This window comes from Maylandia zebra, linkage group LG10 (assembly GCF_041146795.1).
Source record: "Maylandia zebra isolate NMK-2024a linkage group LG10, Mzebra_GT3a, whole genome shotgun sequence".
Taxonomy (NCBI): Eukaryota; Metazoa; Chordata; class Actinopteri; order Cichliformes; family Cichlidae; genus Maylandia; species Maylandia zebra.
In genome coordinates this window covers 5340706-5355605 of record NC_135176.1, presented here as the reverse complement: position 1 = coordinate 5355605, position 14900 = coordinate 5340706, and the positions used below count along the sequence as shown (strand labels likewise).

Below are 14900 nucleotides of genomic sequence, written 5' to 3'. Positions count from 1 at the left end.
TTTAGCTTCCAGATGTAGGGAACCAGCTCCCAGCTTGTATTTGGGGGACACATACCCTCTCTACTTTTAAGGTTAGGCTTAAGACATATCATCATCATCATCATCATCATTTATTTATTTATATAGCACTTTAAAAACACACCTGGTAGACCAAAGTGCTGTACAATACTAATATGCACATAGTAATAAAACCAGACATAGCAATAAAGTTAAAAAAAACAATAAAAAATGAAAAAATAAATAAATAAAAATAAAATAAAATAAAAATGTCATATGCATAAAATAACCCTGAATTCTGCACTTCCAATGATGCACTGTTTCTTTTTCATTCACCTTATTCACTCTCTGTGTCTATACACCACTCTGCATTTAATCATTAGTTATTATTAATTTCTGACACTCTCATCCACAGTGTGTCTTTGTCCTTCCTTCACCCCCAACTGTTCACAGCAGATGGGTGCCCCTCCCTGAACCTTATTCTACTAAAGTTGAGTTTTTCCTTCCCACTGCAGCCAAAGCACTTACTGAAAGGGGGGCATATGATTGTTGGGCTTTGTTAGTGTTATTGAAGGATCTTTAGCTTTCAATATAAAGTGCACTGAGGAAACTGTTGTTGTAATTTGGTGCTGTATAAATAAAACTGAATTGAATTGAGTTGAACTTAGCCTCAAAACATTTGATATGTTAAACCATTCTTTTCTAACCTTCTCAAGATGGGGCTTATAATACTAAAGTGTTACAAAATCTTTCTGCCAGCTGTATCCATATATACATCTTGCCATAGAAAGGTCATACAGCCACACCATTTAACTTTTTTTTTATTCTCATTAAATGCCACCAAGTGGTTAGATTAGCATAGATGAAACTTTAATGACCCCCACGAGGGAAACTAATGGGGTGTCACTCTACAGTTTTGATAAAGTTGAATGGATTCATACCCTGGGGCACTGATAAAACCATCTGAGAACAGCAGGTTAGAAAGTTGCAATGCATTTTTCACATCCAGAAATAATTGAATTCAGTTCAGTTCAGTTGAACTGAATTGAACTGCTTTATACTGTAATAAGCATGAAATAAAAAATGTTAGTTGAAACATTTGGGAAATACCTTGAGGCAACCGTTATGAATTGGCACTATATAAATACAACTGAACTGAATTGAAATAAATACATCACTCTGCATTTAATTATGAGTTATTATTCATCTCTGGCTCTCTTACACAGCATGTATTTTGTTCCTCCCCTCATCCCCAACCAGTCGTGGCAAATGGCTGCTCCTCCTGGAGCATGGTTCTTCCTGTTGAAAAGGGAGTTTTCCTTCCCACTGTTGCCAAAGTGCTTGCTCATAGGGGGTCTGATAGTCTGATAGGTTTTCTCCGTATTATTGTAGGGTCTTTACCTTACAATACTAAGCACCTTGAAGTGACTGTTGTTGTGTTTTTGGTGCTACATAAATAAAAGTTAACTAAATTAAATTGAATATCACTTCCCACCACTAAACCCTCTATCACGTTTGCATCCTCTTCGAGGAGAAAGTGGCACTCTCACCATCGATGCTACTCACCTCTGCAAGAATCTGTGGCTTCATCAGTGTCTGATGCCAGGCATCCTAAATGTTCCCCTGGGGTAAGTGACATGGACTGTTCTCCTCATGCTCTCTCCCAAGTCAGAGAAAATTAAAACTAAGGCTCTTTTATGAGTTATGCCAGCTGAACTAGTCATACAATAGACTGTTTGGGTTCTTTGGCCAGTTAATTGTGGGACTGATTGTTATGTAGCCTTGCAGCCCTCTCTGAAACAGACTGTGGTGTTTGGAGGTTGGAGGGGATCCGTCGTTTGTGAGGTTCCAAGAGAATCTTAAATCAGAACAAACGCAGCCCCTGTACCTCTACAAAGTATATTATACTCAAGTTAAAGTCAAATTCAGCAATGAAGTTGCCTTTTTGGTATTTTCTCCATTGTTTGTCAGACTCGCATTTGAATTTAATTCTCATTGCCACACAGCCAGCTTTAACAACTACAGAGTTATGGATTAAACAATGAATAACACTATGAATAAGACTAGATAAGATTATGGAGAAATAATACATAAAAAATACTATATTTACCAGTATACTATTTAGCCAGAAAAAAGAGCAGGGTTGGGAGTTATTGACGTTTATTCTGTGGCTCATTTTATACCAGCTTCTGGTATACATAACTGTTTTTTAACTTATATTTGTGATATATATTTATGTGACTTGTTGTTGCATTGCTCTCTTACATTTGGGTGATATGTCTCTTCAGGTTTTTGGGTTATTTTTGAAGCACTTTCTATTACAGCTCGACAATAAAGGAGTAATAGTATGGTAACAATGGAGACAGGTCAATAACAGGTTATTTATATGTTATTAATGTGGTAATTTTTACATTATTACAATGCAATTACCAAATTAATAACCATGTAATAGCTAATTAATATCATGGTAGCAACAGTGGTTATAGTTGAGTAATATGAAATTTATGTAATTGGATAATAAGGGCCCAAAACTGGGGGCAACAATGTGGGAAGATAGCTTGGAAATGAAGTGGTAATAGTATGGTAGCAAGGAAGAAACAAGAATGTAATAATGGGGTAAATAGGGGTAAAGAACAAAGTTATTACCACTCAATTACCTGTGATAGTTTCTGTGTAATGAGCATGAAACAGAGCTGCAAAATGCAAAACTTTGTTTCTACCTAATAGCATATTAATAGCCTATTAAAGCAAACTCGCGTTATCACGGTTAACGCGTTAGTGCCGTCCAGCTCCACGCACGGGGTGATCCACAATAGCTCGCTAACGGATATTTGCCGCTTTAATGCGGTTATGGCTTTAACGTTATTTTAACAAAATGTACGCTGACAGCACTACTAATAATACTTAGAGTAGTTCTAAAAACTAAGGTTGCGTTAAAGTAAGAAAGTCATGAAATACCCTTATTATTTCCACCACCACCAGCAAATTTTGTAGTGGTTTATTTCTATTGATAAACATTAAATATTCCAATATGTTGTTTCGGGCAGAAAAGGAAAAAGATGAATTCATTATTTTACTTTATACACAAATTATAATGGTGCATTTTATCAATAGGACAGTCTGTATCTGTAAATTGTTGCTCAAGGAACTGCCAAATAAATTATGGTTGCTTTAACATTGTTTTTCTTTTAAAACTTAACCATTTTCAGTATGCAAGCAGATGGCTTGCTACCTGCTGCAGGAGAGGTTAGATCTTTGGATGGTTAGGGGGTCAATCAATGATGAAGGCAGTGAAGAACGATGTTGTTGCGCCCCCCCCACAACCCTGAATTGGACAAGCAGGAGAACATGGATGGCATCTTATTTTGTGTTCTGGACAGGACATCCATGTATAAAATATGCTGTGAAATAGGGTGCTCTATACTCCTGTGCAAATCTAATGTATTCATATGTATTACTCTTTTAAACCTAATTATTAAGATTTTACATAAGTGTTTCCAGTTCATTACAGACTTCCCGAAGCTTGTTTTAATCAGCTGCCATGACCATAGTATTATATTCCTGCTTATTACACAGAAACTACTACAAGTGTTTCCTACAGGAAACACTTTCATCTACAGGAAGCGCTACCTGAGGAAAGCGGGGAGGATCATCAAGGACTCCAGTCACCCCAGCCATAAACTGTTCAGACTGCTTCCATCAGGAAGGAGGTTCTGCAGCATCCGGTCCCGTACCAGCAGACTGAGAGACAGCTTTTTCCATCAGGCCATCAGACTGCTGAACACGTCATAGACACCTCAGCTTCACTACTGGAACTTCAACATTATGCACTCCACACTGTATATAAATGCCACTTGTTTTGCACATATTCAACTCTGTATATTTTATATATTTTATTATTATTATTATTATTATTTTTTTTTTTTTTTTTTTTTTACTATTTAATTTGTAAAAATGTGTATATACACACACACACACACACACACACACACACACACACGTAGGAAAATATTTAGTATACACATCCAGAAATGCATACACTATTATATATTGTACATATATTTATTAGTTTCAGGTTGGCCATTCTTGTATTTTGCTCGTTTGTGTTGTTGGGTTTGCACATCTCTGTTGCTTGTGGGGCTCGCACACAAGAATTTCACTCGCATGTGCTGTGCCAGTGTGCCTGCACATGTGATGTGACAATAAAAGTGATTTGATTTGATTTGATTTTGATTTGGTAGTCATTACTATTCGTTAAGTGTGTTTTAAAAGGTTATTAATATGCTATTAAATAGAAACAGGCAGTTTTGCATTTTGCAGCTCTGTTTCCTGCTAATCACACAGAATCTACCACACACTCAGAAAAATTATGGTTCTTAAATGGTTCTTCAGATGTCTTCATGGTTCTTTAAAGAACCATCATACATCAAAGAACCTTTTTATTTTGTGGATGGTTCTTCAGCTATTACAAATGGTTCTTTAAAGAACAAAAGGTTCTTCATCCTTAGCAATCTAAGCTTGATGGTGTAAATGGCATAAATATGTATTCACTATAACGAGGCTGTGAATTATACTGTGTGTTTTCTTTGTGTGCATGTGTGTGCGAAGGGGGAGGGCGGGATACCTGGCAATTACCCTTTAAGAGAAGATGGTAGGAAACTGAATATTCAAAGAAAAATTAGAAATATTTGCTTAAAAATATACTGGTGGCAGGGGTGGGGGCCAAAGCCTATAGACCCTAACCCCCCCCCCCCCCCCCAAACACACACGCACCCCTAACCCCGCTAACCCATTATGAATATGGTGAGTTAACAGACAGTAGACACAATACACACATTCAAATACTGTACTTTAGTTTTAAATTTTAATAAAGCATTACTATTTTCTACTCCAAGGCATTACTTTTGAGATTATTATATATTTTTGAAAATATAGCATAATGATAACACTAGTTATTGTAAACTTTACAAACCACCCAGCAGTATGTAAAGTCAAATTATAAGATACAAGTAAATAACAATTGCAGAACAGAATGTCAGTGTAATGAACACACTTCGTTTTGACAAAGCGCACTGCTTAGGTAAATGATCTGAGTAGTTGTTCATCACTGAGCAATTTGTTAATATGTGTTTCGAGCCAAATAAATGACAGGGAGAGAGAGAGTGACGTCAGAACACGTCATACTGTAACCTCCCGGGAGCAGACGGAGGGGGTCAGTCGTTGGGATGCGCATGCGCAGACAGAGTGCGCAAGCGGCGGGCCTTGACCTTTCGGGAAAAAAACTCACGGACGGTGACAGCGAAACGGATAACAGTCTTCAGTACCTGCTGGACTTTGAAGCTGTGGATTCTGGGACTGTTAGAAAAGGTAAAACATTTTCATTAAAACCTTATTACGGTTTTGTTTTTGTTACTCGTCATTGTAGCTTGCTGTTGATGTTGTGCTAACAGTAGCGATTAGCTAGATACGTTAGCCGTTGACGTCAGCGCAATTTAGTATCCAACTGTTTTCTTAACAAAACCACTGTTATAATTAAGTGAAGGTGCTCTTAGCTAATTTGAACCTTCGGCTTCTAAAATACGTGGTTCAATTGCATGCTGCGTACACAACCTAATGTCAGCTAGACTGAAATTAAAATTTAATATATTGTTAAAGTCACTAAAATGGCGCCTGAAGCCTGTTGTGACGTGAGCTCTGTGTCTGCTCTAGAAACTCTGAAATTCTGTAGATCTGAGCCGTACATTAAATACTCACATGAACCTGTACTTTTAATTCTGCATGAGCTGTATAAAATACAGCTATGCATAAGAGTTTTGAATGAATAATTAGATTAAATGACTCTTTATTGTCTAATCGAATTATATAGAAATGAATAGAAATGTGACATGAGAAGGTGTGTCTTTGACTGTTCCTGCATAACTTAGTTTTGGACTAGTTGACAAGTTATGCTCCGGTCATTTGATGTTTCCAAGATAGATGTTCTTTTGTAATATAGTTAATTTTTTTGTATATTTCATTTATCCACCATCATACATCATACATACAAGCTAAGAAGAGGTCGTTATACTAACAAGAGGTATCAACGCTGGGCCAAAGTTCAGCACATGGTTAAAGTTTGTAATCCAGCCAGGGTGTAAATATCACTCAGCAGCCAGAGCTGAAGCAGGTAGCATCAACACATAAATCTACTCTACCCGGCTTAAATCACAAGAGCACCTCTGACCAAAAAGCTGTAGATTTTAATTGTTTGCACAAATTAATCCAGATTCACATTGTGTTCACAGCTCCAACAAAATGAGGAAGAGGAGGGGGAGAAACACAATTAGGTTGAATTGCAATTGGATGGAAGGCGAGGACAAGGAGAAGGAAGCTTAGGATGAGCAGGAAGAGAAGCAGCAGGAGCATCTGTAGGGATCCCTATGATGTCATTGAGGTTTGTTTCATTAATATGGTCCTCTCACAAAGAACGATGACTTGTTTTAGTTCACCTACTTCCTGTATTTAATAGTGATGTGCAAAATGTTGTGGAAAAACCATGGAGCAGGCACGTATAGTGCATCTGCAGGTAAATGAACATCAAATCTCTAAGACAGACTGAAATCTGTATATTTATCACCTTTATGATAAAACCCATGTCAGCCATTGATTTATGGACTTTGTATTTTGAAGCCTCAACATTTGCTTTATTGCTGTTGCTATGTTGGAACCCTATTAGGATGAGGGCTCAGAATCTGGAGTCATGCACACTATTGTTTCATTTAGTGTGTATCCATAAGATTCGTACAGCAGATGCAAGTTGTGCCTTGAAAACAGGAAAGTCGTCTGCATAGAGGAGAACTGTAATAGCAGGCTTGTACAAAGTGAGGCTTTGTGCACTCGTTTTACTTCTGTCACCCTGTTTTGATGCAGAATTCACTTGAAATCAGGCAAGAACTGGACTTATTTTTTATAATGTGTTCTTGTGAATTGATTGTGTATCGCATATGTTTGATTTGACTTTCTGCAAGACAACAGTCCTCCGCTGGCCAAAAAAGTTTTCCAAATACCTCCACGTGATCTAGCCTGGATTTAGAAAAGAATAGCAAAAAAAATCTGCACCTCCTGCTCCAGATGCAATTTGTGTTTCTGTGTTCAGAGGCAGCGGTGAGAGGGGAGACCTCGGATCATCCAGCTGGAGAGCCTGACCAGGAGGAGTCGAACATTAACTCAGCTCTTCCAGGGCACCCTGCAGACTCGGCTGTTGGCATCGACGAGGGATGACGTGAACGCCAAACTGCAGTCCATCACAGGTCAACTGCAGGTATGCGAGTCAGACCTTCTGAGGAGGGTTTCACTTTTCTCTCTTCTTTATAATTGACTCTTTTCTCTCTCTTTCAGCTCCTTGTCTCAGAGTGGGAGGGATTTGAAGCACAAAGGGAGGAACTTGTCATTTGGTTGGCTGATATGGATGTCCACCTGAGTGAGGTTGACCAGCTGACAGGAAACACCAGTGAAAAACTGCAGGTGTGGGCTTGTTTTGATATGACATATGTTTGATATGAAACATACGTCAGAGACATTATCCTAAACTGGACTAACAAAGGACCATGAGTACAACATGAAACGTACATTACATAGCGTAAGGCTGAAGTTCATTGATCATTGTAATCATAAACTTGTTGTTGAAATATTTTTACTGAACATGCAAACATCTGCTGATGAAATTGTGTTGATTTATTGGTCTGTTATGAAGCTATTGCTATTTCTAATGTGTTTTATCACTTTCTGATGTTTTATTAATTAAACAATACATGTATTATTTGTTGTGTTATCTGTATATATATATATATATATATATATATATATATATATATATATATATATATATATATAGTATAGTATAGCAAATATGTTTAAATATTACTGTTTAAAACACTAATATGTGACATGTATTAGTAGTGATGTTGTGCTGAGGGTTAAAATGCCTTTTTGTCTTTTGGTAACTACAAAATGACAATAAACCATTAATATATGTCTATGCTGTGCTTGTATTTATTTTACCCTACTCAAATTCAATTATGATGCATTTTATTTTGAAAGATTTAAAATGGTTTTTTAAAGAACCACTCAAAAAAGGTTCTTTAAAATGGTTCTTTTAAAGAACCATTTGAAGGACCTTTTTAAAAATTATTCTTTAAAGAACCATTTTTAAAAAGGTTCTTTGAAAAATCATTAAAGGTGCCCCAAAGAACCATTTCTTGATGGTTCTTTGGAGCACCTTTAAAGGTTCTTCAATGAACCACTGAAAGAAATGGTTCTTCAAAGAACCATTGTTTGAAAGGTTCTTTGTGGCACCAAAAAAGGTTCTTCTATGGCATCAGAGAGAAAGAACCACTTTTGGTTCCAGTTAGCACCTTTATTTTTCTGAGTGCAGTTGTTTCCAGATAATAGTCACACACTTTTTAAGTTTGCTTTAACAGGTTTTTCATATGTTATTAAATATCATCCATGATAATTTCTTACTTTATAGCCATTTTATAATAAAAAATTCTCCCTTCCAAATAACCTAGTGGCAGGCAATGTTTATATTAATTTGTTGCTGTCCTTGCACCATGTGTCTCTACCTGTTCAGTAGTACCCAGACTCAGAAATAAATAAACTGAATGATTTAGTATTCAGTGTTAACAAGTAAAATGTAGTGATAGTCTGTTGTATATTGAAAATAAGAGATCCTAAATCCCAGCTGCTTTTCTGTTCCACTGCCATTATTCTATCTGTGTTAAAATGCTAAGCAGGAGTGACAGAGGCATCAATTTGTGTTCATTCCAATCATCCCAGCCACTGGAAACACATTTGGTCATCTTTCAATTAATTACCCAATGCCAATTTTAGACATTCCCCAAGCCACATGCCGGTGTAACCTTTACAAATGCTGTGTCCCAGTAATGGTTTATTACTCTGCTGGAGAAAATAAAATGAAACAGATGCAATAGTAATCTGATCTATATAAATCTTTGATATCAGATTATAATTTAAATAATGACACACAGAAACAGGAGAACTCACAATGTTGCAAACATTCAGTAACTGCCATTCAAGCTCAAACTGGAAAAAAATTGAAATCAAATAAATATGTACTGGCAAGTACATATTGTAAATATCTTCTGGTTTAGCTACATTTACACAATAAAACCTCATCCACTATTACATTTATTTTAATTCAACTTATGTGACTTTTATATGAAACCAACCTGGTGTTAGTGGTGACCTTTTTTCCTCTCTTAAATATGTAGCCTCACTGAGATGCGCTTTCATTTGTTCTTAATCTATATCTGCTGTAGATAAATAATATAATAGCAAGCATTTATTCAATAAATAAACCCAAAACCCCACTGCACTAATGATGTTAGTTTCATTTTGGTATTTCCTGTTTCTGTCCTGTATTCAGCTCGTTTTTTTTTTCTGTTGAGGTGCTTAAATATTGTTTTCATGTATTTAACATTTATCTTTATTTTGTGTTAACTGCTGTGTTTATTGTTTGAATAACCTATAACATAAAGTTCCATAAATGGATCAAATCCGTTCTATATCCACAGCTTGTTGATCCACTAAGTTAGTGGACTAAGATCTTTCCTAGTCTGTTTATAACCAGACCAAAAGCTTTCTGCCTAACCACTCTTGAGGAATTAAAGTAGGCCTAAAGTAAAGAAGGAGTGAGGCTGTGCGTTGAGCTTCCTACTTCAGCAAAGTAAAATGTGCTGTTTTTCAGTTACCAGTCCATCTCTATTCCATCTTTTTATAGTTTGAAAGGTTCCCACAACTTGAAAACTTTGACAGACACCAATACCTTAACAGAACCACCACCATTCTTTGGGATCCTACAGTAATTATTATTTATTTATTTTTGTTGTGCAATTTAAATATGCATATAACGTCTATTTTTCTGTATATGTCTTATATGTCTTTATGAATATTATAAATATGGGTGAGTGGTTTTTATACTTTTTTATGTTTTTTGTGTTTTATTTATGATTCCCTCAGTTCTTATTTCTTTACATTTTATTATTTCATGCTTTCTTGTCATTGTCAGTCATAACACACATATGATCTTTTTCTTAGTATTTAGACCATATGAAACTCCCTGAATAGGATCCAGTAACCATCCAGTAACCATATGAAGAGTTGGACAGCACCAGATCCTGACATGGTTCATGCCTACTGGCTAAAAAAAGCTAACTGCACTCCATGAGCGTCTGGCAGCACAAATGAACCAGATGCTAAAGGGTGACACACACCCAGAATGGCTAACTGAAGGCACGACAGTCCTAAACCTCAAGAACGTCCAACTACTGACCAATAACATGCCTCATGGAAACTCTTGTCATAGCAGCTCAGATGAACTGGCACATGGTCCAATACATCAAGGAAAAGCCTAGAAAGGAATCAGCAAGGACAAAACACCAGCTACTGGTACACTGAAAAAAATGCAATAGGGTGGTTGTTGAATCTGCATAGAATTACTTCATATATCCAGCATGACTAATTTAAATTTCACATCTAAACATATTTTTGTCTTTTAATTTTCACATATTCTTTAAGAATATTCATTCTTTTAGAACAAATCATGTTGAAAAGAAACAAGTTAGTTGTGTTTTATCCCCAAGCTCCGCCCCCTGGAAAGGAAACATCGGCTGCACTGTCCGCCATTTTTTTCTCTCGCTTTGGAAAATCTACTACCATCTGGAGTTTTAAACTTGAAGGTAAATAAGATTTTAAAGCTAATACACCAGTGAGAAAGAGTGTAGACCCTTTATATATGTGGAATTTTACTGGGGTGTTGTTATTTTACAGGTATGTGGGCTATTTATCGAAAACCATGAAAGGCCAATGTTAGGCTCCAGTTAGCTAATGGTAACCAAAATTATGCGATAAGCAAATTAGTAATTAACATATATAATGTGAGTTAATATTGTTTTCTATATTCTTTCAGTCTAAATTAACAGACTATTACAAACTTGCATCGGTGTCTGTAGTAAGTGGTGGTACCTGCAGTGTCTTAACCATTAAACAAGCTAATGTAGGGCCGGGATATGACTAGTTTGTTGAAACATGTCTGCTGCCAATGTGACTGCTCACACACGGTAACATTACCAGCACATAGCCACAGCCGCTATAAACATGCTGAAAGGTCAATCTAGCTTCTGTAGTCAGCAGCTGGAAGACTCAACACAGACCCAAGATTCAGTGTAACGGTTATCTAAATGTTGTGTGTCCTGTTTGTAAGCCCAGAAAAAGAAATTAAATAAAATGACGACCTTGAGCTTCAAGCTAATGTAAGCGTAATGCTATAGCATAAAGCGACTAATGCAATGATGAGGTTGTTAAATTAGTAAAAATACAGTAAATATATCCAACATGAATCATTTGTCATGGTCCTGGGTCGGTGACCCAGCGCTTTTAGTTCGTTATCATTTTCTTGATGATGATTGTTTAAGTTCTATGTGTTATATTCAGTCTGCCTCTGAGTCCGCGTCTGTATCTGTCTGTCTATGGTGTCACCCCATCTGTTTGTGAATCTGTCTGTTTAGTTCAATGTCTTGTCTGGTTCCATGTGTCTGAGTTTCCTGTTTTATTGTGAAGGTCTGTGTCATATGTGAGTGTGCTCAGTTTACGTTTCCCCTGTCCCGTCAGCTCAGATTCCTCCCAGCTGTGTTGCCATCCTGTCTCTCATCCCCTGATTACTGGTGTCTGTATTTAAGCCCTGTGTGTTCTTCTGCCTGTTGCCGGTTCGTCTGTGTTCCTCCGTGTCAGTCTGTGTTACTCGGTGTCCAGCTCGTCTCTCTGCCTCTCATCCCCTTTTGTATCATCTCAGGTTTGTCATTTAGCTTTCCCAGTTCAGGTCTTTAGTTTTGTCTTCCCTCTTGCCTGTTTGCCTTCTCACCCCTGTATAAATAAACTCACCGGCATCTTATCCACTGCCTGCATCTTGGGTCCTTCTTCTAACTCCACACGGCTCGCCTCGGCAGCCGTGACATCATTTATCTTTTTGGTCTAAACATAATTAAGTCTCACGCCTTTCACTTGTTTTAGAAGGATGTTCAGTTTATCAAAATAACAGAAAATAGTTATGTTTTCTGTTGAAACTCCACCCCCAAGGTGTGTTCTGCGAGGGAAAATTCACTGTGGCAGTCCGCCATTTTTTGTCTTCGCTTCGTTTACATTTGGCGCTGAGCTTTACTTTGTCGAGGTAAACTGAAAACTACATGTTTGAGAGGAAACGAAGAGAACATCCATTATATGGGGAAGTTTTTCTCATGAATTGCTGTTGAGCAACATAATGGAAAAAACAAGTAATTCCTTAAGTTAACTAACGATAATGCTAGCTTAAGCTGCGGGACAATATTATGTGCATTAGCTTTTTTTCAGTGTGTGCCCAATCACATTCGCTTGTTTTTTCTCAGTGAATACAGACTAACAAACTTGTGTCCATTTAGTTAACTGGTTGTACCTAAAATGTTTTAGTTAAACAGTTAAATAAGCTAGTTTGCCATGGGGTGGGCTGTGTGTGTGTGTGTGTGTGTGTGTGTGTGTGTGTGTGTGTTGGGGGGGGGTGAAGATTTGCATATCGTTAGCTTCATAGCATAAGTGCCTAAGTCATTGACTTAGTCAAATGACTTAGGCAATTATGCTATGAAGCTAACGATATGTTATGTCACATTCTGTAAGGTAAATTTTCTGGAAAGGTCAAATTAACAAATTTAACTAAGTATTAATGAAAGACCTTGATGTGTATATGACAATAATAGATGTAGTTTCTGGGTCATTTGGCAGAACTGCAAAATGGCCAGAAGGAGGCAACTGCTGTGGTTGCAAACAGGCTTTGGCTGGTATGGAAGTAAGGGCAACTATGGAACTGCTCAGCAACATGGGACCCATAGCTAATAAATAGTAATATGACAAAAAATAACAACTTTGTGTGGATGTAACCTTGTGAGATTTGAGATTTGACAGCATTTTTTGACAACTTCTCTTTTTAGATAAATGCAGAGTTTAAGCGTATTACCGCCATGCCACTGCAGTCCAGATTACTCTCGCAGATAGATGTGCTATCTGACAAACTAATAAAGGTCTTCAAAAGGCGAGGAGGACAAATAGGAAGAAGACTGCAGAACATTCTGGAGCCCACGGCCCAGGTAAGAAAAAAAATAATTTGTGTATACACTTTAGGGGAAATAATAATTTTAACAAAATGCTGCTTGTCACTCTATGCCAGGAGTATGTTGAAAATCACCGGGGATTTTCACAATTTACCATGGGTGCGTTTTTTTTTTTTTTTTTTCTTTTACCTGCATTAGAACTATGTGTGGAGTTCATAGTTGAACACCTCTCTATGCTCTGACAGTATTTTGCTTCTTTGCATGGAGATTTCACTTCAGAAATGCATTACCTTTTTAAGCATTCTGAGGACTCAAATCGCATGCTGTAATGAATCCATTTTTGTTCACCTAATGTGTTAGTGTTAACATTTTTTGGAATAGTGACACAGATTAAAATAAGATTTGGTATAATGTTCTTTGACCAGTGTTCTGTTTAATTAGATTTTGGAATTCTGCATTTTCTAGGCCACAGATGAAGCCATTATCCAACGATCTAATAAGGAAACAACCATGGGAATTTACATCATAAAGTCAAGAGATGCCAATGGCAGTCCTGAGGACATCGGGATAGTCCTTGAAGGCCAGAGAGTCTGGCAGGATTTAGATTACTATACCCTAGCAGCTGCAATGCTGTTTGGACTAATGTACACTTTGAACCTCACCTACCCACTGGAAAAGTATACCTTCGAGGTATTATAGAAACTGGTTATGGAGCTCAAACGGAACAGCCTTTCAAAGAAGGCCCAGGTTTTCAGGACCAGACTGTACGATTGAACAGTTTTCCAGTTATGATGTGGGAACAACATGTTTACCTCTTCGAATATGTACCATCCTTTCTTTTAAGCCAGCACTGGTAAAGTTGCAGTACATAGTGAAACTTATTTTTCTGGCACTTTTCAACTTGGGGCCTTTATTACTGCAGTTTTCACTTTTCAAGCCATGGCTCTTTTAAAAAAAAATTCAAACTTTGAATGTCCATTTTTCTCAATGGAAATGGTGCCTTGCACCAATTTCACCAGTTTGCAATTTTTTTCCCAAGGTGCACCACTACAAACAGACATCGTGTAGTATTAGTGGTTGTGATGTTTAGTGATAGAAGCAAGCCAATACTAATCAGTTTAGGTCTCTTGGTTGTGTGCCTGTGGGTTATAATGTTATTTTAAGTCTCTTCTTTGTGTCATTTTAATAATTACACCCCTGTTGCCATATTACCTTATGGCTCTTACATTTAAAAAACTATTTTTTACATAAGCGCGATGTCATAAGGCCCCACAATGTTGAATTCAGGTTACAGCAGATAACTTTGAGGAATGTTGTGGAATGTTTTTCAAGAGATGCATTGTACAAATATGACTCATGTATATTTTGGAAGCCTGAATTGAAAGTCCATTGTTACAACTGTGTAGTATTTTCAAAAATACAGGTCATTTTTCAAAAATGTTTTGCTTATTTCTTTGATTGAGAGAAAGTGTACAGTGCATATGTCTGTGAAGGTTCTCAGTCATCCAGGTCATCGTAGTCAAAGGCGCTTGCAAAGAAAAGCGTCTGGACTTCTTCAAGCAACTTAAAGAAGTCCAGACGCTTTTCTTTGCAAGCGCCTTTGACTTTACAGTGCATACAGTAAGATCGGCCTTAATTTAGTTTTATTTATTGAACACTCAATTATATATTAGATTATATATTATATATTAGAAATTTGTTATAAAATAAAATAAGCTTACCATAAAATAATCTTGTCAATATAACACATAGAGTAGTCCAATACAA

At 36.9% G+C, this 14900-nt stretch overlaps 1 protein-coding gene and 1 long non-coding RNA gene across 3 annotated transcripts in view; one reads left to right on the top strand and one right to left on the bottom strand.

The window, feature by feature from the left end:
• The window catches only part of opcml (opioid binding protein/cell adhesion molecule-like), a 436850-nt gene that overhangs the window by 176542 nt on the left and 245408 nt on the right, over nt 1–14900 (bottom strand). The window lies entirely within an intron of this gene.
• Nucleotides 5230–7479, top strand: LOC143420661 (uncharacterized). The gene is made up of 4 exons (XR_013100386.1): nt 5230–5364; nt 6282–6430; nt 7133–7297; nt 7375–7479. It is a non-coding gene; the product is annotated as an uncharacterized LOC143420661 (long non-coding RNA).